Source organism: Felis catus, chromosome A1 (assembly GCF_018350175.1).
Source record: "Felis catus isolate Fca126 chromosome A1, F.catus_Fca126_mat1.0, whole genome shotgun sequence".
NCBI classification, from domain to species: domain Eukaryota; kingdom Metazoa; phylum Chordata; class Mammalia; order Carnivora; family Felidae; genus Felis; species Felis catus.
In genome coordinates this window covers 202,848,548-202,871,335 of record NC_058368.1, presented here as the reverse complement: position 1 = coordinate 202,871,335, position 22,788 = coordinate 202,848,548, and the positions used below count along the sequence as shown (strand labels likewise).

The 22,788-nt window shown below is 35.2% G+C and overlaps 1 long non-coding RNA gene across 2 annotated transcripts; it reads left to right on the top strand.

The window, feature by feature from the left end:
* The first annotated feature begins 92 nt into the window (after nucleotides 1-92).
* LOC123380062 lies at nucleotides 93-16,343 on the top strand. Of its 2 annotated transcripts, XR_006585293.1 has the most exons (4): nucleotides 93-464; nucleotides 2,988-3,114; nucleotides 9,169-9,230; nucleotides 15,953-16,343. It is a non-coding gene; the product is annotated as an uncharacterized LOC123380062 (long non-coding RNA). The 2 variants fall into 2 exon arrangements; XR_006585292.1 differs by lacking the exon at nucleotides 2,988-3,114.
* The last annotated feature ends 6,445 nt before the right edge of the window (nucleotides 16,344-22,788 follow it).

Genomic DNA, 22,788 nt, shown 5'->3' with positions numbered 1-22,788 from the left:
AGAATGTGTTAGCAATGGCTCTAATTGCTGGGTAGCAATATTTGGCACAAGGGTCACCTCTCCTGCCCAAGAAGGGAATGTAAACTCTGCTTGGGGAAGAAATAATGATGCCTGTCAGAGGATCCCAGCCCTGGCCAGCCTGCAGAGCCAAATGGGGGGCAGAGCGAAGCTGTGTAAATTACAGAGGGCACTCATTCTTGAGAATTTCTAGTCTCTTCCAAACACAGCCTAAATTCATTTATTATCTCAGGCTCCTGAATCAAAGCTGTGAGAAGGGAACATGTCAAGATAGCAATGGAACAAGATAATGGGTGTAAAATGACAAAAAACAGGAAACCTCTTCTCCAATGATTCCAAATGATGTCACAAAGAAAACAGAGTCTGTTAAGCATGTAAAAGGCAACCAAAACTGCAGTTCAGCACCTATGAAGTGACTTATTAACTTTGCCTGCGTAAGGATTCTGGTGAGTTACTGGCAGAAATCATACCCAATTAGCAAATTAGCAGGGTTAGGAGTGGATACAGTGAACTGAAGCAATGAGATCTTTAAGTGACATAGTTTCAGTTAATGCTTAGCCAGGAGGCACCTCACTTACGTAATCATAATCTTTATTTCAGACCAAGAAAAAACAGAAAAGAAATAGGCCCTTAACAACTGAATAACTGCGTTCTGTTCTAAATTATAAGCTGTTTTATACAGGATATATTTTATATAAGATTATTGACTGATCTTCAGAGAATACAAAATTATAGTTTTTATTCCTTTGGTGAGATTGACGGACAGTACTTGCATATTTCATGATGCACAGGAACAAATAATCCTCACCCCGACAAAGCAGACCACATCTCAAAACAGGCCGATAAGGGTGGTCCCACTTAATGTGGGCACCCTCACATTGCCCTTTCATTTTTGTTGAGTTTTCTGATTGCTTTCATATACTTTCTCAGTTGTTTGCAAATTCAATGAGAAAACTGGATATCAGAAATAATCTCACTCCTAACAGTGAGATAAATTATAACAAGTAGCTTTTCTTCAGCTGTTTGCAGGGGACAATGTTTCCACATCTGTGGGATTATGTGCAATTTTTTTTCTTTCCACCTTTCTTGATTCTTCATAATTTCTGCTATAAATATTCATGGATCTTATTATTTAAAAACTTGACATTAGAAAGCAATAGATTTCTTCCAGAGATTCAAGTGTGTTTTCTATTCAATTCCTTCTGGTGGTTCAGGTTCAAACTATCAAGTTTACAACTAATTCTTCTCTAAATGGCAGGTAGGCTACTTAGATATTTGAAGATAATTCTCCTTTTTTTTTTTTGAGTTCACTCTGTCTTCTCTTCTTTTGGTTTAGCATTTCCCTTTCATCCACCTTGACCCCAGCCACATTATCCATTCCTTTCCTCATCCTAACATTCTCCTTTAAGTGAGGAGCAGCTTATCTGGGCACCCAAACCTGAGTGAAGAGCTATGGTGTTTTTGTTTAGAAAGGGGAAATCCATTGTGTAGCCTAAAATAATGATTTTTCTAATACTTAGTTTACCATGCTGCTTTCTAGAAAGGTTCCAGTTGACTTAAAGCCTTACATTTGTTTTTCACCTACTGGACTAAATTATGTCCCCTGCTCCCACTAAGGTTGTGCTAAGCAATTAGTTTTTCAAGTAAATTAAGGCCGTATCATCTTTTTTTAAATTTTTTTTTAACATTTTTATTTATTTTTGAGACAGAGAGAGACAGAGCATGAACGGGGGAGGGGCAGAGAGAGAGGGAGACACAGAATCAGAAGCAGGCTCCAGGCTCTGAGCCATCAGCCCAGAGCCCAACGCGGGGCTCGAACTCACGGACCGTGAGATCGTGACCTGAGCTGAAGTCGGAGGCTTAACCGACTGAGCCACCCAGGCACCCCATATCATCTTTATAAATACTAAATTTCGACTTGTTAGGTTGCCTTACATCTCCAGGTGCCAAGTTATTGTGTTACTGCTGACCCCTTTATCTAATATAGTTTCTATCTTACCTAGATACAAGGTAATCACACATGTGATAAGTAAAATTCTTGCCCAAGTTGTTAATGAATATGTTGAACAGATCAGAGTAAAGAAAAGATTCTTGTAATAAGTTACCAGAGACCTTCCCTCTCACTGGTTATACTTTATTAATAAGAATTTTTTGATAAGACAATTAGCACTTACTAATGGTTGCCCTTGCAATTGTCATAAAAACTTTGAAAATAGGTAGTGAAGAATGTGGGCCCCATTTCTTATGAGAAATTCAAAGCATGAAGATGGTGGATCCAAATCTGGGTGGTGGACTCCAGAAATGTAGGCTGTTAACTTCCGCCAGCCTATGTGTCAATTATTCTTCAAAATTTCTGGCTTCACATCACTGTCAGATACCTCTGAGGTTGTTCTCCTTCTAATCTTTCTTGGGCAAGTTACCTTCCTCTTCTTCATGCTCTTATACCTTTGGTTTGGCTCCCATTCACTGCTCCAAGACTTTTCTATAAAAATACAAAATGTTAGGTTATCTTGAAAATGAGGTCATGTTGAATACATCTGTTCACTTAGATTAGGCATTACATATATTTTCATAAAACGAATAACCCCTGATCTTGCTTAACCTAGATTCAGTCAGAGCTCCTTGTTAGAATTCTATATATTTAAGCCTGTACTAGCTGATCTGAGAGACTGGAAAACTATCCATACAGGGAGATAAGTAACCAGAATGGAAACCTAGAGAATGAGGGAATAAGAGGTCTTCTGCTATCTGCTTAAAGCAACATCCCAACAGCGTTCAGCTTGGCATACCTGAGAGGTTGAGTTCAATAATTAGCTTCTTGGTGTCAGGAGTGAAAGATGCTTCCAGCTGGTGGTAGAAAGGAATGTTTGTTCAATCTCTCTCTTCCCTTCACCTGCTTTTAGAGTTGTACAGAATCTTTCACTGCTAAATCTTTGCTTACAATCTCTACCTTCACATTCTTCTCCAAGCCCTTTCCTTATTTCTGTGCTGAAGTTACGGCAGGCAAAATGGAACTGGAGGTTGAATAAGCTGGAGAATCCAGCACAGAAGCCAATTGGCTGCATGACAAGAAACCCAGGCATTTGCCCGTCACAAGTAAGGGCTCTATGATGTCTCTAACATTATTTCAGAACAAAATCTAATGTTTCAAGGTTCTTAAAAATTCAGGTGATAAATTTTTTCTATTTATTTAGGAGGAAAATTTTAATTTAAAAAATTCCATTCTTCATATTAATATCTGAAAATTGGATGATATATACATGGTATAATGATAATCATAGTATCAGGTTCTGTATATATTGATTGATTTCTCCATTTATTTATAAAAATATATCAAAAAGCATAAAAGGATATTTGTAGTTAATACATATATATCCTTTAGGCCATCGGTCATGAGCATATTGAGATCACAAAAACATCCCCAGTAATAAAACAGTGTTTCTCTGGGTCATCCCTATCCTGTAGAATTACAAGTAGTAGAGCTCTATCCAAATTCTTGATTCTGCCATGTGGAGATGAGGAGAGAGGGAGGAAAAATTCTAGAGTATGTCACCAAATAACTTATTGTTTCAGACCCTTACAGGATAATAGTCTTCTGCTATTCAAAGGAAATGTGTAGACATTGCACATAGTACTACCATCTAGCCAGAAATTTACACTGTTGTCTAAACATTGTCTACCCTGTCTGTCATTTGTACAGTCTCTATGGGGAGGAATAAAATAGAGCTGTCAGGACAGTCATGGCCTTGCCCGTCCTTCCAAAGGCTTCTGACTCTTTCCCTTTGACCTAACCCACTCCAGAGGCTCTGTCTTCCCATTATGGTTGTGAGTTCCATATGGGCCTTAAGATTCCTTGGACCTGTTCATCTTATTTAACACAATTATGCCTGTTGCCTAATAGGAATTGAGGTCCTTTGTCTCTGCCCGTAATCTTAAAGACGACTGAACCCCAAGAAGACTACTCATTAATTCAGGATGCAATTACAGTATCTGTCCTTTTGATTGCCTTTTAAGGAATTTAATTAGCAAATTCATCTCCATGATTTTTCTCTTTGGGAGCTTTTGCTACGTTCAAAACACTGAACAAATAATAAGGAATATCCTGTAAAAACAAAGATAATTTCATTAAGATAGTTTTGAAGATTGGCATTCTGAATAACAAATAGTTAATGCTAATTTGAGACTTTGAAATTCATGAAAACGCTCTTAATGCTGATTTAACTTGATGGTCTATTCCTTGGAGACATTAATTCAAACAATGCAGTGGAAACAAATATACCATGGTCATTATATCTGTGTTTAGTTTCTGCATTAGTGTGATGGGAAAAAAGCCTCCTTTCTCTTCATGTAGTGGGTTCTTTCAGCATTCTTATTTAGACTAATGATTCCCCTTAAGGCATACAAATAATTAATTTTCATTTTTATCAAGCTACCTTAATGTGATTGTCTATTTTCCCCAAAATGAGACTTCTCGTCTCTTGGCAGATAGGTATAACATTTAGCAGTTCTTCTAGTTCTGGTTTTTGTTTTTTTTTTAAGGCGCAGCATACACAATTACCAAGAAGAAATTAAAAACAAAAAGTGTCAAATTAAATGATTTCATTTCTGCAGACAATGTCCCAACTCTACAAAGTCATATAACATGTCCTAAAAGAAAATAGAAAAGTTGAAACTACTTGGAAATGTTTTACTATGTAGCCAGTGACATCTTTTCCATTTTTCTTTTCTTGCCATAATGGAAAGGATCATATTTCGTTCTAACTTAAAATATGTTAAATCTCTTAAAACATGTTAAACTTATTACCAAAATTTCTTTGTAACAGATAATTTATTTCAAATTTCTTGGAGTCTTAGAAATAAAGAGGAAGCATGAGAACATCTCTATAACCTTTTCTCCCCGCACTCACCTTTCCATCAATGAAAGATTATAAGAAAAATATATGGGTTAGAAAAAGGACCTAAAACATTGTTTTTAAATTTTGACTCAAAAGGTAAGAGGCCTATAGTAGTTGGAAGCCTGAGCATCTCCAGTTAAGGAAAAGATATACTACTCATGGAATTCTAAAATGAAAGTATGGAAATAATCTGTGAAGCTGCACTGAGTACCTCCACCATTCCCCTGTTTTCAAATAGATATAATGGGACATACGAAGTGATTACCAGGTGTTCCATATATTGTTGAAGTTTTTGCAACATCTAGTCAGCAACATCCAGTGGGTTGCAACATTGTTTCGGCCCACTGAATAGCAGCCTGTGGTTTGAAATCGATTGATCCATAGTATCTCAAGCTCTAGCAATAGACATTTCAAATAGGTTTAAGACAACAAGTGTGTTCAGTCATCAGGCTATACGATTTGATTCAATGTGGAAATGTAATCCAAGTCGTCCTAAAGTGAAGCACAAGGCTATTGCTTGATGGTTAGTATAGGGGATGCACTGTCTCCTACTGGAGTTGACCAAGCAAAAATAGCAATATAGGTAGTTAAGTCAGGCTTGCTTCTTGGATGTTTCTTGCAAACATCTTGATGAAAAAAAAAAAAAAAGATGTAATTGACAGCAAAGTAAAGGTACATAAAAGAATCTGGTTCATGGAGACATAGTTAATCAGTTGGATAAAGACTTTTCTGAAATTAGACTTCTGACCTGTTTGTGAGCCAATAAATTACTTATTTTGTTTAATCTGTTTTGTGTTATATGTTCCACTGCTTGCAAATGAATCCGTGTTTACTATATACTGAGCGTAGACTTCTGATACCAAATGGAGGACACTTTTTCAGAGTAGAGGCCTTGCCCTGTCTTCATCTGTTTATGGGATCACCCCATCTTACAAACTTCCTCTTACTTTAACATCCCTTTAACGAAGGAGAGGCTTTTTCAATCTAGTAAAATGGGTAATCAATTGGGGTTACTTTCAATTAATGGGTTTTTTTACTCTGCTTTAGTAGTTTGTAGAGGTATATATATATGTATGAAATATAATATATAATGTAACATATAATATATAAAATATATAATGTGTAGTATATAATATCTATATATTCTGTCTGTCTCTGTCTCTCTCTGCCTGTCTCCATGTGTGTGCTATATATACACCTGTAATTTTACTTGGATATAGACTGTTTTACTTTTTTTCTCAACAATAATTCCTATTCTTCCTATTATCCAGGTGTATGCCTTATCTTCTTTTAGTTCTTATAGATACTAAACACTTAATTAAGAATACACATATAAACAGAGTATAGAGCTAAAATATTCAGATGTTTTATTTGGAATTACTTATGATATTGATGAAATGAAGAATTGTGTGTAATAAGCATATTGCACAATGATGAAAACTACATTTTGCTTTCCTCCTACAATCATCCAAACCCACTGGTTCCTACTTTCCCCAGCCCCTAGATGAACTCTTGAATAAGATCCATTTCTTGTGTATTCACTTTTATAGACCAAAAGAAATTTTCAAGTCACTCTTAGTCATAAGGAGAATTTTATTTATTTCAATAATTATTTTGTCCATTTTAGTATAATAAGCAGAATTCTCAACTTTATTAAAATTAAATCTTCCAGGGGCGCCTGGGTGGCGCAGTCGGTTAAGCGTCCGACTTCAGCCAGGTCACGATCTCGCGGTCCGTGAGTTCGAGCCCCGCGTCGGGCTCTGGGCTGATGGCTCGGAGCCTGGAGCCTGTTTCCGATTCTGTGTCTCCCTCTCTCTCTGCCCCTCCCCCGTTCATGCTCTGTCTCTCTGTGTCCCAAAAATAAATAAACGTTGAAAAAAAATTAAAAAAAAAATTAAATCTTCTGGAAAATATTAAGAACAATGCAAACTTCTGTCTATAAGAGTATGGTTTAGTAACTTCATCCACACAAGAAAATACTGTGCAGCTGTTTAAAAGAAAATGATGTTATATTTCTATAAATGAGGAGGAAATAGCTTCCAGAATATATTTTTAAGCAAAAATTTTAAAAAAGGCAAAAAGTATCTATAATGAACTGTTTTGTGTCAGAAAAATAGGATTATAACAAATATATAAATATCTCTGATCATTGTGCAAAAACACAGGAAAGATAAATCAGAAATGAATGATATGTTGTGCATACAGAGTGGGTAGGAAAGACGTGGAAACAATGAAGGATGGGAACAGGATACAAAGGAAGGGGGAAGGGATACTTCTCTGTGTATTCTTTTTTATACAGCTTCAGTTTTTAAAATCATGTTATATTTTTCACATACTCAAAACAAAAAAACAATAAAAAATGCAATTAGCCAGGTTAGGAAACATATCAAAATGAAAAGCTATAATGAATAAACTAACCTGTACTTAAAATAAATACCAAGACCACAAAGGAGGGGGTGTTAATCCAAGTAACTTCAAAAATAGTATGTTGACTATATACCCTAAGGCTAAAAGATATTGTAAAAGATACTGGATTCTATTTAGTAAGTTTGTTTTCTGTGGTGATATATATTGGAAATTCTAAATTATTTTATATTTATTCTAAGATAAGCAAATATATAAATGTATTCTTTATGAAGGTCAGACTTATTACTGTTAGAGATTAAAAATATAGAAAACAAAAAGGCTGGAATTATCCCTACAGTTGGATTGGAATTGAACTCATGTTTTAAATTAAATTCAATAAAACTAACTTAATTAATTAATTAATTAAAGATAAATAGGTGGATACAAAAATAGATATGTGTGTGTGTGTGTGTGTGTGTGTGTGTGTGTGTATTTCATAGCATCGTCTGTGACTGGATTTAGAAGCAAGACACTGCAGTTGCAGTGATCACACCTGTTACCCAGATCTTGGTTTCTAAATACCATTCTCTGATAAAAGCAACCTAAGGTCTCACATAAATGGCTGATTTGTGAACTAGTGCTAAGAACATACAAAGATCAGCTTAGAACCAGGAAGAAAAAGAAGGGCTCTAGGAATGGTGGGGAAACAACATTGGAGCTACCTTGAAATGGCTGCCACTGACCAAATCTGGGAGAATTTAGGCATCAAAAAAATAATAGTATTAGCATATTATAGCCCATAAAACAAATTTAGATCAAGGGTTCATGCCAATATAAATGAATAAAAGGAATAAATGGGAAGAAAGAAAAATCTCTTATAGTAGAATTTCAATGAACATAGAAGAAATTATAGAATTACAAAATCACCATTTCACAGATATTAGTAGAATAAATTTGTTTAGGTAGCAATTATGTAGGTGAACTATAGTGGATGGACTTATGATGAGAAAGAAGATATTTACCGAGTCACAAAGATTCCACAAAATATGTATCAATTACAAAGAGTTATGAGAACCTTATAGTGAACAAATCTGGTAGACATAATCTAAAATGATCAAACTTAACCAGTAATGAACCAACTTAATATCACGTGCCTCCAGATATCATGCAACAAGAAAGACATAACATCACTTTTGCAATAGTCCTGCAAAAAATACAGACCCTGAATCTATTCATATGGAAACTTCAACACAAATACTCCATCACAATTAAGAAATATTCTACATGCAGACTTCCCTGAACTCACCACATATTTTAAGGCCATGTAGGCTCATGAAAGATTTGCCAAAGTTTTCCAGATTAAAGACATCTAAAAATACATGACATATAAATGTTATTTGTGATTCTAGATTGAATACTGGACCAGTAATATATATATATATATATATACACACACACACATTATATATAATTATATATAAATTATATAAATAACTTTATTATATAAATTATTATAATATAATAAATACATAAATATTACACATTTTCTAGGATTTATTATATTATAACTATATACTTTATTATCTACTTTATTGATAATTTATTATATAAATAATTAGATATATTTTATGTATGATATATATTATTTTTCTATAAAAGACATTAATGAGATAATTGGTGAAATTTTTAAAAAAGTCTGTAAATTAGATAATATTGTATCAATGTGATTTCCTGATTTTGATTATTGTACTTTCATGCAAAAGAATGTTCTTGTTTTTAGGAAATACACAATGAAGTATTTAGGAATTAAAATATCTGCCTTAGGTTTAGGAAACGGGATATAATCAGTTTCTTTATTTTTTCTAGTTATATTATTCTCCACTTAAGAAACTGTCTCTGGTTTTTCCAGGAATGAAGCAGAAGAAGGAAAGGTGTAAGGGACAAATAATGTCTTTCTTAATTGATACCAAGGTAATTTGCATTGGTGTTTTCTGGACTTGATGGGTTTGGGAGAGAACACATGTTTTTATTGCCTCACTAGAAATCTTCCTCCAGGACCACTTGACTGTGCTTCCCAAGATGTGGCCCAACAATTTTCATCTAGCTGATTAATTATATTTTTTCTTTAGTACCTGGGAATTCAGTACTTCAACCTATATACTGGTGTTATGTCCCACTTTCACTACTATCAGTCAAGGTTTAAAGTGCCTGCATATTCTTCTGTGAGAGTCATCTTTGGTCTTTGGGAAATAGTAGTGCATCCTAAGTACTGAGAAAATATTGAATCTAGAGTCTCTCCAGTACAAGTATTTGTCTTCATTCAGAGATTTCAGTAAGCTCATTTTTTAGTTTAGACTTTTCAAGATATGAGTTAGAGTTCAGGGCATGTATGAATAATGTGTTCCTTTTTTGTTGCTGAGTACTATTCCATGGCGTTGATGGCTTATGGTTTGTTTAATCAGTCACCTTTTGTAGTACATTTTGGTTGTTTCCTAGTTTGTCTTTGACAAATAAGCTACTATGAAGAATCATGCACAGGTTATTTTGATGATGAAAGTTTTAATTTTTATTAGCTAAATGCCCGAGAGTGTGACTGTTGAGTTTTACAGTAAATGTATGTTTATTATTGTAATAAACTGCCATACTAATTTCCAGAGTGGCTGGATCATTGCACATACCCTTTAGCAACATATAAGGAGTGTAGCTTTTCTGCATCCTCACAAGTATTTAGTATCGTCACTATCTGTTGTTGTTGCTCTTATTATTACAGCTATGTAGTGATCATTCATTATGGTCTCAATTTGCATTTTGTGGAACATCTTTTTATGTACCTATTTGTCTTTTCTTTTTTGGTGAGAAGTGTCTTTTTGCCTTTATCCCATTTTTGAATTGGATTTTTTTTTTATTTGTTTGTTTGCTGTTGAGCATTGAGAGTTCTCTATGTATTCTTGATATCAGTCCTTTATAAACATTTTCTCCAAGTCTGTAGTTTATATTTTTTCCTCTCAAAAGACTTTTTCACCATTTTTTAAAATTTTGATGAAATTTAACTGATCATCATATTGAGAGTATGTACCCTTGATAGGATAATATGATGAGAATGGCACTTTAATTTTGTGGTCTTCCTCTCAAAAACACATTATCCTATTCTGGCCATGAAAAAAAATTCAGAAAAATTCAAATTAAGGAACAGTCTACAAAATACCAAACATGTTTGCCTCAAAACTAGTAAGGTCAGGGGCACCTGGATGGCTCAGTCAGTTGAGTGTTCAATTCTTGATTTTGGCTCAGGTCATAATCTCATAGTCCTGGGATTGAGCCCCATGTTGGGCTCCCTGCTAAGCAGGGAAACTGCTTAAGATTCTCTCTCCCTCTGCCCATCTCCTCCACCTGCACTCTCCCCACCCCCCCAAAACAAAAAAACAAACTGTCAAGGTCATCAAAAACAAGGAAATCTGTGAAACTGTCACAGTGTACAGGAGCCTAAGGAAACAGGAGTATTCAATACGATGTGGTATCCTGGATGGGATTCTGAAACAGAAAAATGGCATTAGGTAAAAACTAAGGAAATTCAAGTGAAGTATGGAGTTTGGTTAATAACAGTTCATTGTTCACTATGGCAATTGTACAATACTAATGTAATTTTAATAATTGAGAAAACAGGGTATGGGGTATATGAGAAGTCTCTATATTATCTTCACAATAATTCTGTAAATCTAAAACTGTTCTAAAGTTTAAAGTTTACTTTAAAAATAGAAATATAACTGAGGTTTAAAGGTTATGTAAATTATTCAGTGACACACAGAGAGGAAAAAAATGGAGGTGGAATTCGAATGCCAGACTCTAGAACCAAAGCCCTGTAATCAAACCAGGATTCTATAGAATGGATTTAATGCAACTGTGTCATTATGTGACTCTTATGTAGAATTATAACCAACGGAATTCTAAAACAAAATGTACTGCATGGTATAAATCTACTTACCAGAAAAGAGGGCTTTACCATCCACAGTATATACCTTTCAATATGCCTTAAAAGAAGTTTGATTAAGAAAGTTACATACACAGACACCCTCACATACAGGGACCAACTAGCAAAAACATCAAAAAGTGAATATCAACTAGCAAAAACTATCAAAAAGCAAAGTGAGAAATGTCTTGCAGATTTTTTGACAGTACGTTAATTCTATTTTTACTAGTGGAAGTAGGTAAGAGGCAAATATCTTTGTTTTCAATTTTAATTAACAGGTAATCTTGCAAGTCTTTAATTTTTTTAGTAAAAATGACACATATTTAAGCTACACCACACGATGATTTGATACACATATACCTAGTGAAGTGATTACTATAGTCAAGCTAATAAATATATCCATCTCCTCACATAATTACCTGTGTGTGTGTGTGTGTGTGTGTGTGTGTGTGTGTGTGTGGTGAGAGCCTCCTAGCAAATTTCCAATATTCCATACAATATTATTAACTATAGTCATTCTACTATATATGAGATCTCTAGGTTTTTTTATCCTACACAACTGCAACTTGGTACTCTTTGGCCAACATCTCCCTATTTCTCCCACCTCCTGGCCCCTGGTCATCACCACTTTACTCTTTTCTATGTGCTTGACTTTTTTAGATTCTGCATATAAATGAGATCATTTAGTGTTTTTTTTCTGTGTCTGGCTTATTTCACTTGGTATAATGTCCTCCAGTTTCATCCATGTTGTCTCAAATGGCAGGATCTCCTTTTTTAAGCCTGCATAATATTCCCTTGTATTATTATTCCATCTTAATAGAGTTGAACAAATATTTAAAGGATATTGTCCAAGGACCCCCAATTATTTGTTGCCCCAGGTGCACAATCATGATTCTTCCCGGAATTTCACTATCCCCTCTGGTTCTGGGCAAACCTCTGCAGTGCTAAATTTCATCAATGATCTTCCCTTCAGGCACTTAATAAATTTAGACTCTTTCTCCTTTCTCTTTTCTTTCCCCTCCACCCTCCATCTCTTCTTTCTTTTCAAACTCACACACATACACACACACACACAAGCACACACTTCTGCTCCATATGCATATTTCCCTTATTAAATCCTGCTGGCAGCAAACTACAACAGCAGAAAGACTGGGATAAACCAATTAACACTAAGGTGTAAATAGTTGACAAAAGCCTGAAATGTGTTAAGTAGTTAGAAATATTTGCATATTAATAAAGGACAGACTATTTCCCCCAAAGACAGAAGCTTTAATGAGGAATTTTAACAATAGGAAAGTAGGGGCAATTTTGGAGTTAGGGCCTGTATGAGTGCCCCTCTAGTGCTGTTCAATCCAACAGATATGTTTTAAACAACAGAAGTATGACAGATTTTAAGAATTCAGAGATATGTAATACATAGCCCCAGCTTCCAACAACTAATAATCTAATGGCCAAAGTAACTCTAAAAGAACATAATAATTGCTGTAATGAGTAGAGAAGTGTAGGAAGCTAGAAAAGAATGTGGAAGGGGTGCCTCCCACACAAGGCAATATTTGTAGAATAAGAGTCAATCATCAAATAACACTGAAGTTGGAGAGGGAGAGAGTGTGTATGTGGGGGGGCAACCTTACATTCTTGGGATTAACCTCACTTGGACATGATCTATTACCATTCATATATATGTATGTATATGTATAATATGTATATATTATAAATATATATAGATATATATATATAATATCCAATTTTATATTGGATTGCCTTTGTTGAAGTTATTTTGAGTTTATTTACTTTGAGAGATTATGCAGGGGAGGGGCAGAGAGAGAGAGAGAAGGAGAGAGAGAGAATCCCAAGTAGGCTCTATGCTAACAGCATGGAGCCCATCATGGGATTCCATCTCACAAACTGAGATCAAGACCTGAGCCAAAATCAAGAGTCCAATGATTAATGGATGGAGCCACCCAGGTGACCCTGTATTTAACTTTCAATGTCTTTAGATACACAGATTAAAATAAGAGCATATGTCTTTAGCAAGAAGTCTTTTGTTTAGTCCCTAGTTCTTCTAATATAAGCTGGATAACCCTTATTGTATCATGTGAACAACCCAAAAGACCAGATATCCTGTTAATTTCAAAAGATTAATGTTCCTTTATCTTATCCTCTCTCTGTCTATCTCCTACCTACCTTCAGCCTATGGATAAATACATTACTGTTATTTGGAATAAACCTTGCAGGAGTTAAATAAATACTCTGAAGAGTAATATAGTTTATGTCTACATTTCCCAGAATCAGACACTGAAGTCTGGTATATAAGTCAGTTTCAGTGTAATTTGAACTATCAAAATTCATTCAAGCAATATCTTATAACTCATAATAGCGAGCTACTTATTCCTTGCTACAAGACACAAAGGCAAGAAACGATCACAGATCCTCCCGAATTGAAAAAAAAAAAGGAAAACGAAGAAAGAGAAAGAAAAAAAAGAAAGAAAAGAAAGGAAAGAAAGAAAGGAGGAAAGAAAGAAAGAAGGAAAGAAAGAAAGAAAGAAAGAAAGAAAGAAAGAAAGAAAGAAAGAAAGAAAGAAAGAAAGAAAAAGAAAATTCTACAACAGCTCTAATTTACTTTATAAGTGAAGGAGATGGTAAACTTAGACATTCTTGCAGTTCAACCATTAGTTATTTTAAAATGCTTTGGGCTCCAAATATAGTTAACTGATAGGAGATTGTCAGCACATGCACTTTTAATTCTGCAATTTGGGCTTCTTTCCAGAGTTTTCATATTTTAAAACTATTATGCATAGGTAACAGAGTGTATTTGACTAAACCTAACAACATCTCCAAAGGGATCAAGCAGATGAGTTTAGCAGTCAACCCAAATTAAACTTACTTTTATCATAGAGTTACTTTTATTTACTTTTATGATAGAGTTATAGTGAATCTGTTCATGTGTGTGTGTGTGTGTGTGTGTGCGCGCGCGCATGTGTGTGTGTGTGTGTGCACGCGTGATGGCATTTGAAATCAATTTTCATTACCGAATATTATTTAGGCAATGGTTACTTTTCATCACTCATTTCTCAGAACCCATAAACTAAACATTGAGATTATGACCCGCGACCTTCTGGGAACTTGTTTCTACTCTGCCAACATCCTGCATTTAGAACATGAGTTTCATTCATGTAAGTGCCACCTTCCTAAGCCAAGACTTCCATTAGGTCAAGATTAATGTAACTAATGAGCATTCTCTGCCCATATTTAAATCCCCCTCCCAGCTCATCATTTGTACTCCCCCTTTGTGATCTGTCATTATGACACAGTCACCTTTGAGATAATGAATGTTGAGCCAAGTTTAGAAATCCTGTCACAGGCTTGATTCTCCCTTTTCTCATCCACCTCATTCCAACAGACTCCCCACCACCCCCCCCTCCGCTGCCCCGCCCCGGCTCAGGATAGCATTTATGCCTGCAACTTTTGATTAAATTAGCAAATGCTCCTTTAAGAACTTCTCAGGAAAAGATATAACATTAAATAAAAGTTTCAAACATTGACCTTAATTTACCTGGCTTCCTGGTTATTCTCAAATCCTTTCTGTCTTACAGTTGGACACACTAATGAGAATAACAGCTACTACTTTCTCCCAAAATAAGTCTGACTAATTGGGAAGTTTACAAGATTAATTGCATAGAGTTTTGCAAAAAGTGCTTGTCCTAGAAACCATCAAGAATTTGGTAACAGAAATACACTCTTTTGAATTATCCACTGAGAGCTTGAAGCTACTTTGTCTACTTCTCTACATTAGTAGCTGTGAATATAAGCTTCATTTTTTACAAGCGGTAAATTAGACAGTAGTTGTACATTGTTGAACCTTATTTGATCTGATTTGATACAGTTAGAGTGAGCGTTTCTGAACATGGCATGCAAATGTATGGGAAATACATAAGCAAATTATGTAAACCTGCTTGGACACCTATGACACAATCATTACTGGAAATAAATAAGCAACCTTAGACCTTTGCTTTTTCTTAGTCTTCCTCAATATATTCCCCACCTGTTTATGTGCCAAGACGTTATTGCAGGAATTGGGTCTGTTCTCTTCAGAATGGAAGAGTGCAGATGAGGCAACCATTCTCCTGGAATTCTCCCAGGAACTCCTGATGTCTGAGTCCAGTTGTATCTCTTAAAGAACTCAGATGCTGAGATGACAGCAGGAAAAAGGAGAACAGATGAACAAAGTGGCTGTGTTAATCCTCACATGCTTCTTCCAATTTCTCACGTGCTCTCCCCACACTGTGAAAGCTCCTGGAACTGGAGCTTATCTGAAAGCCTTAACTGTGGGTAAGTTAAGAATAAAATGAAGAAAATGCAATAATTAACTTGAGGCATATTCTATTATCTGTTTCTGCAAGTTCTTATCTTTTACCAACCGCCAAACTCACTTACCTTGAGTTTTTTCTACTTACCTTAAATCCTGATGTGAATTGAGAGTTAGTAAAATATAGCTCAACACCTAAAACTGTACTGTCTTGTGTAGCCACCTACTCAGTTCATGGTTAAATGCATCATTACTACGATTAAATTACAGTTTATCAAGAGGAGGTTGACCATGTCAGTCCATAGTACTGACGTGGTGTAAATAATTAACATTTATATGTTTGATTGGTTAATGTAACAATATCAAAAATCCACTGGACTGGGGAGAGTAAAAGACATGTTTCCTATTTTTCTATCTCAGGCTGGCCTTTATGCATTAAGAAGCTTATAGCAGAAAGCCACAGTGCACAATCAGAGGAAAACAGAATGCAGCGGGCTTCTTTTCAGGCTCTCGATCATCAAAACAGCACAAGAGTAGAAAGGAAAAAAAAATGCATGATGGTGGGAAGTCAATCAGAGCCTGGAGTCTCTGTGTTGTGAAATGTCTCCCATTGTTTTACTTATGTAGCATACCTATTGGTTTTGAAGTGCTCTAATCTGTAGGGTGAAGAGCAGTGAAATGAAGAGTCACTGATTTCAAATTTTCCTTTCGTCCATTGAAGGTAAAAACATATTACTGAGTTTAGAATCTCAACACTATAATTATATCTTTGGCAACCTGAACAGGCATGTTAAAGTCTTATCAAACTATCCGCTTAGGCCTCTGACCAGACTTTCTTCACACCATCCATTTGCAAATCAATTAAATTATCTGCTTAGAATACTCTTATACACTCAGCAGCACTTTAATGAATACCTGAAGATAAATATTCCATAAAAACACTATTTTCAGACAATAGCCCATTAATAATTACTATGATATTAAAGGGCTTTGTCTTCAGCTAAAAAATATCAGGAAACAACCCCATAGATAATGCATGTTTTCATTTGAAGATGAGAAGATGTAACCATTTTAAAAAATTCCCATCTTTCTTTTACTCTTTAAGAATTGCTTATATTTCACTGTAGGCTTTCATCAGTTCTGTGTGCATAATTTTACACTGGTTTGATTTTCTCTAGGATTTTTTTTTCTGTCCCAACTTGCCTGCATGGATGTGAAATCATATATTACAACTGATAAAAGATTGATGATGTCCAACTAAACTGTTTTGCCTGGTTAGAGCAGGTTTCTCCTAGCTTACACTTTTAGTCGTTCACTGGGCTTACGGGGTTACCTTGTGCGATCAGCCAAACACACTTCCTAGTATTTCAAAAGGCACATTTTCTGTCAGTCCAAGAATGGGAGTCTAAAAATGTATTTGATTTTTCTATGACCCTACGAAATATTAGACCACGTATGTATACTCCAACCTGCTGCTCCACTGTTCTGAAGTACCAGAAGTCGTACTTCTGTCATGAGAGTTCCTTGATCCCAATATCTCAGTCTCAGAAAATCACCCCATAGGCTAAAACCTTCATACGTGTGCATATTCCAGGTATTGTCATAAGTAGTTGATCTTATGTTATAAGATATAATTAAGATGGTTCTGATTTTTTGTATTTGTTCTGTTTTTGAGTTTTGGTGGTGGGTTCTTTATGCATCCAGATTTACTCACTAGTCATGCAGTGAAGAATGGCAGGAGACTGAAGCGACACACTGTGTCTTATTTATCTTCAGGCTCATGCTTTTTTGTTGTTGTTGTTGGTAAACTCCAGTTCAAGAGTCTTCAAACTTAGCTGATCATCAGGATCACCTTATAAGACTTCAAAACATGGGTTTCTCAGCTCTTTCTCTGGAACTTCTGATTCAGTGCATTTGGAATGAGGCTTGAATTGATCTTTTAAAGAAATAATCCTTACCTGAGGACCAAAACTGTCTTCGCATAGTGGTTGTTCAATAACCATCTGAACTGATAAATTAATTAATAAGAAATTGTAGTATTACCTATTCAGCAATTTTGTATCTGCTGTTTTTCCAGTGACTGAAAAATTAAGTGGGATCCAAAAACAAACAACTAAAGGCAACACTTGATTAATCATCAAAATACTGAGTGAAAGTGCTACATTTGTTCAAAGCAAAAGAAAATCAGAGAGGGTAGAAAAGTTATAGTCATTCATTAGCATATATCATTAGTGAGCATCTACTATTTATGAAGCTAGTTCCGGGGAATCAGAAATGAGTAAGACAGTCTTTGACCTCCAGAAATTCTGGCTAGTATAAGATAAATATTTATAGTAATCAATAATACTATGACATCAATAAGATTCTATGGGAACTGAGAGATGAGAAAGATTATTTGTGCCTGTGGTGGTGGTGGTGTTCAGGAGTGCTTAATAGGAAAGGCAGTGCTGGAGATAAATCATGTTATTTTTAGAGACACAAGGTCACTTGTGCTTCAGTTTTGCTTTTATCTACCAGGTAACTTTGCATCCAAACAAGCTTCCCCTACTATGAAGTTGAGGGATCCCAAAAGGAGTTAGAAGGTCACTTGAGCACCATTGCTATCTTTATAGATTTAAAAATGTCAGGTGTAGGGGCTTGACATTCCAAACCTTATACAAAAATAGGTTATTGCACCATCTTAAAGACCATTTGAAATACAGTTTCAAATCAACAGTAAACAAGATCATTCCGGTTTGAAAGGAGTTTATGATGCTAACCGTAAGGTTGCATTTTTTTTAAATTTTTTTTAACGTTTATTTATTTTTCAGACAGAGAGAGACAAAGCATGAACGGGGGAGGGTCAGAGAGAGGGAGACACAGAATCCGAGACAGGCTCCAGGCTCTGAGCTGTCAGCACAGAGCCCAACGCGGGGCTCGAACTCACGGACCGCGAGATCACGACCTGGGCCGAAGTCGGCCGCTCAACCGACTGAGCCACCCAGGCGCCCCAAGGTTGCATGTTAACATAACTTCTTGCTAATAGAGAAAGGGCACATATTATTCTGGTCAGTGAATTATGTGGCAATCAATAATTATGAGGTGAGAACATGTATTCCAAAACAAGATTGATACAACATAACTAAATAAGCCTTAAGAGGTTAGGGGAAGGCATTTCTATACAGGAAAGAATTAGTCTTGCTGTTTTTAGTTGTTCTTATGGCATACACTTTAAGAATATTCCTTTTAAAGTACTTAACCTATCATTCTAAAAATTCAATCACTAAAACTTCTGAATCAGCCTAACATCTCATGCAGGGTGGGCTTCATACGACACAAGAAAGGATGTAAATGTATCTTGACAAGTGTAAGGCCGTTGGGGGCTGGGGTGAAGAGGGAAAGTGCGTAATGTTACTTCAAAAATAAAAATATTTTCAAAATAAAGCCCATTATGAAGGTATTGGTGTTGTCTATGTGTGTGGGGTTTCTCCATGGAATAGTAATAATACGTTTCTTTATTTGGAAGTTGAGCATATTAATTATATTGGTGCAGTCCATTCTCTGCAAGACAGATTACCTTGTCTTGAAAGAAAGCAGAATATTTACTTAGAACATTTTAGCTATCTGGTTATATAGCAGAAAGAAATGAGAGTAAGATAAGAATACTTAACATGGACATAGGTTATCAAAGGGAGACTCTTTAATCTTATTCTTGAATATTTTTAAGAATAAGATCAACTAGGGTGTAGGGAATGTAACAGAGAGATAAGATAGGTGGCACAGGTCAGGTCACATCTTGGGGACCTTACATACAGCTGAGAGGATTCACATTTTATTCTGTAGGTAAATGGGGAATGATTGTTTTCAAGCTGGGAAATGATATGATTGAAGCTGGGCTTTAGTTGTCTTATTTTATTAAGGCAATAATAACAATAAAAATCTTCTGTATTTTATCTAATTAACTATTACAGTAACATTAAAAAAACTGCCACATTAAATACTTAAGAATTTCAGTTATCTTTCAAATATAGTCTTCCTGGCAGTACTGAAGATTTGAAGTTATCAAATAAGATCTCTAACATCTAAGCCAGTAGAGACCTATTAGAAAATATACTTCTAAGATAAGCAAAACTACCCTAGAGCCTATTTTATACTGTTTTTCTATGTAAATTGACATTTCAATACAGTTTTACTTGAATTTATTTTTCCTTTTAGGAGGATTCAAGTTATTCAGGCAAAGAATAGGAGTCCTACACTGATAGGAAAAGAAGGGGTTAAATATAAAATGCGTTGAGGCTGAAAGTAATGGTAATATTTTCGGTTAATGATCATTTGATCCATCATTCAGCATTTGTAATGAGCACACAGCGATTTTATTTTTCTTAACCAAATATAGGCCATCTTTGTTCCTATAAAATATATCCTTAAAGGAACAAAAATTGCTGAAGCTATAACAGGGAGATGAAATTCACACATGGTAGTGCAGTCATGATGTTCCCTACAGAAGAACATCCCCAGAATGCATATTATGAGTTGCTGACTCTAGGGTTGTGTTTGTGCATCCAAAGCTGATATGCTCTGAAATAATCAGGGAAATGACTTCCATCTGCAAGACCATTTTATAAAAAATCAATACTTGCCTGACTTTTAACGGGAAAACTTGAGTGGGAAATTTGAAGCAAAAAATTATTATCATTTTTTAAATGTTAATTTGTTTTTGAGAGAGAGAGAGAGCATGAGTGGGGGAAGTACAGAGAGGGGGACAGAGGATCTGAAGCTGGATGTGAGCTGACAGCCCATAGCCTGATGCACGGCTCAAACTCGCAAACTGTGAGATCATGACTTGAGCTGCAGTGGGATGCTTAACCAACTGAGCCACCCAGGTGCCCCTTTCATTTTATTTTCAAATTAAAATTGGAGGGAAAATGCCTTTAGTTAATTGTGGTCACTTGAACCATATTTGAAACAATGTGGTTAAGACAGTTCTAGACTCTCCTAAAATAAAAGAATTATATTAAAAGTGCCATGATTTAATATAATCAGGTAGTGTCATTTAGTAACAGTGAACATGTCTACAACAGCTGTTGTCCCTTCAGCAAATGTCTTCAGTTCCCTCAGATCAGATGTCTTAGGGTTGGTAAGTTGTACGATGAAGAGCAGAATGTCCTTAGAATCATTATTCCAAAGGTAGGGGAAGTGTCTTGTCTAGTGGTCAGCAGTGAGCAGGTCAGGGATCTGTTCCAACTTCTGAAGCTCCAAAAGACTAGCAAAACCTAGATAATCATGACTGTTCAATCTGTGTAGCCTTTCATCTAAATTAGAAAGGGAAAATTGGCAGGCTAAGTGTAATGAACTTTGTAAGGATGTGGCTTTCAAACACGGATGTATCTTGCCTTTTCTCATGGAGAGAAGAGTAGAAAGAATCAACATTAATTCCTAACTGATTTAAGTGAATGAAATACACAAGCAAACACATCTGATCTTTGTCACCAATACTTTGATCTTGGAAGTTTCCAACATGGATAGTTGACTCACAACATATCAACTTTAATTTTGTTAATAAGTCAGATCAGTATTTTTACACAGAAATTGATTAGGTGTTTATAAATTATTAAGGTTATGTCTAAGATATCAAATATTTTTAATGCATGCAAATGGTTTGACAAAGCTAATTTTGTTATACATTAATCAATTGGTTTTTTTTTTTGTATAACAAAAACACCCAGTAACGGGGACAAGGCAATGCAGGTAAACATATAGAAAAATTTTGTTACTATGATGCTTAATAAATATCCTGAACTACTGAGAAACACAAATCCACTGTTCTCCTACAATATCAAAGCAAGCAAATAAACAAAAACAAATCAAAATGAAACAAAACAAACAAACAAAAACCAAAAGCAATAGGTTAAAAGAAACCCACCAAACTGAAAAATCAGAAAGAGAAAGTGAAATATCCTACAGCTCCTCTGGAAGGGGTGCTAGACACTCAGCCCATAACAACATATTTTGCTCGATATGCAGTGGATCTGCAAAAAGAATGTTTTCAGCTCCCTAGAACAACATTATTTCAAGAGTTCAGTTGAGTACAACAAACATTATTATTGATGAAAACATTAGGCAAATACTTCCTTTGACTGACGGTATTGTTCTGTACTTTGCTTTCAACTATAAAATAGAAAGCCATCTGTTTACCTCTGCCAGAAAACTGTCACGATCTAGAATATAAACTGGAGTCCAATTCTTTGGATTCAAATCCTTTTATACAATTTAGAAGCTGATGACTTTGGTCAAGACTTAAAGTTTTCATGTTTTGTGCCCCTCATCAGTATAAGAGAAAAAACAGCACCTTCTTCATTCTCATGACAATTAAATGAGCTAATAAATGTAAAGGGTTTGGAACTGTGCTTGGCACATGATAAATGTCCAGAAGGACTCAACAAGTATTACTCATAAGCCCAACATTATAAGAGTGAAGTATATGAGTCTCATTGTAAAGTTCTCATCCTGGGACTTCAGGCAAATTTATTAATCTATCCATGATTTAATCTCTTAAATATAGATTAGAGCTGTGCTTTCCAATGTAATAGTCACTAGCTATATGCCATATGTGGCTATGTGACTAGTCTGAACTGAGTTGTGCTATAAATGTAAAATGTGCACCTGATTCTGAAGGTTTCATTTCCTCCTATCTCCCCCCAAAAGAATATAAAATATGTCAACATTTTTGTATTGAAGTGATTATATTTTGGCTATATTAGTTAAATAAAATATTTTTATAAAATTAATTTCATCTGTTCCCTCTTTATATTAATACAGTAACTGAACATTTCTAAATTACATATGTAACTCATTTTAAATTTCAGTCAGACAGCACTGGTTTAGAGAGGCTGCTTTCTGTATCTAATAAGAGGTATTAATTACATCTTTTTAAAATAAACCAGATAAATCAAGAAAGATAGTGTAAATAATTTTTACAATCATTAATATCTCAAATTTTTATTCTAAAATTTCAGGAAATGATAAGAGTATGAAATCATTAGCCCATTCCCAAAGTGATAAATGTCAGGTCAATTTTGGGGTTTCAATTCCCCAAGTCTTCCAACATCATATCTAAAAGAGAGTGATTTGTAAACCTCTTTATGAACTCAGTCAAGTTGGAGGCCATGTCTTCTCCTTTTTTGTAGACAACTATCTTCCAGTCTAAGAACTTTACATTGTATTTTAACTCCAGATGAACATGGCATGAATTTGTTTCCTTAGCCTCATCTGTTTCC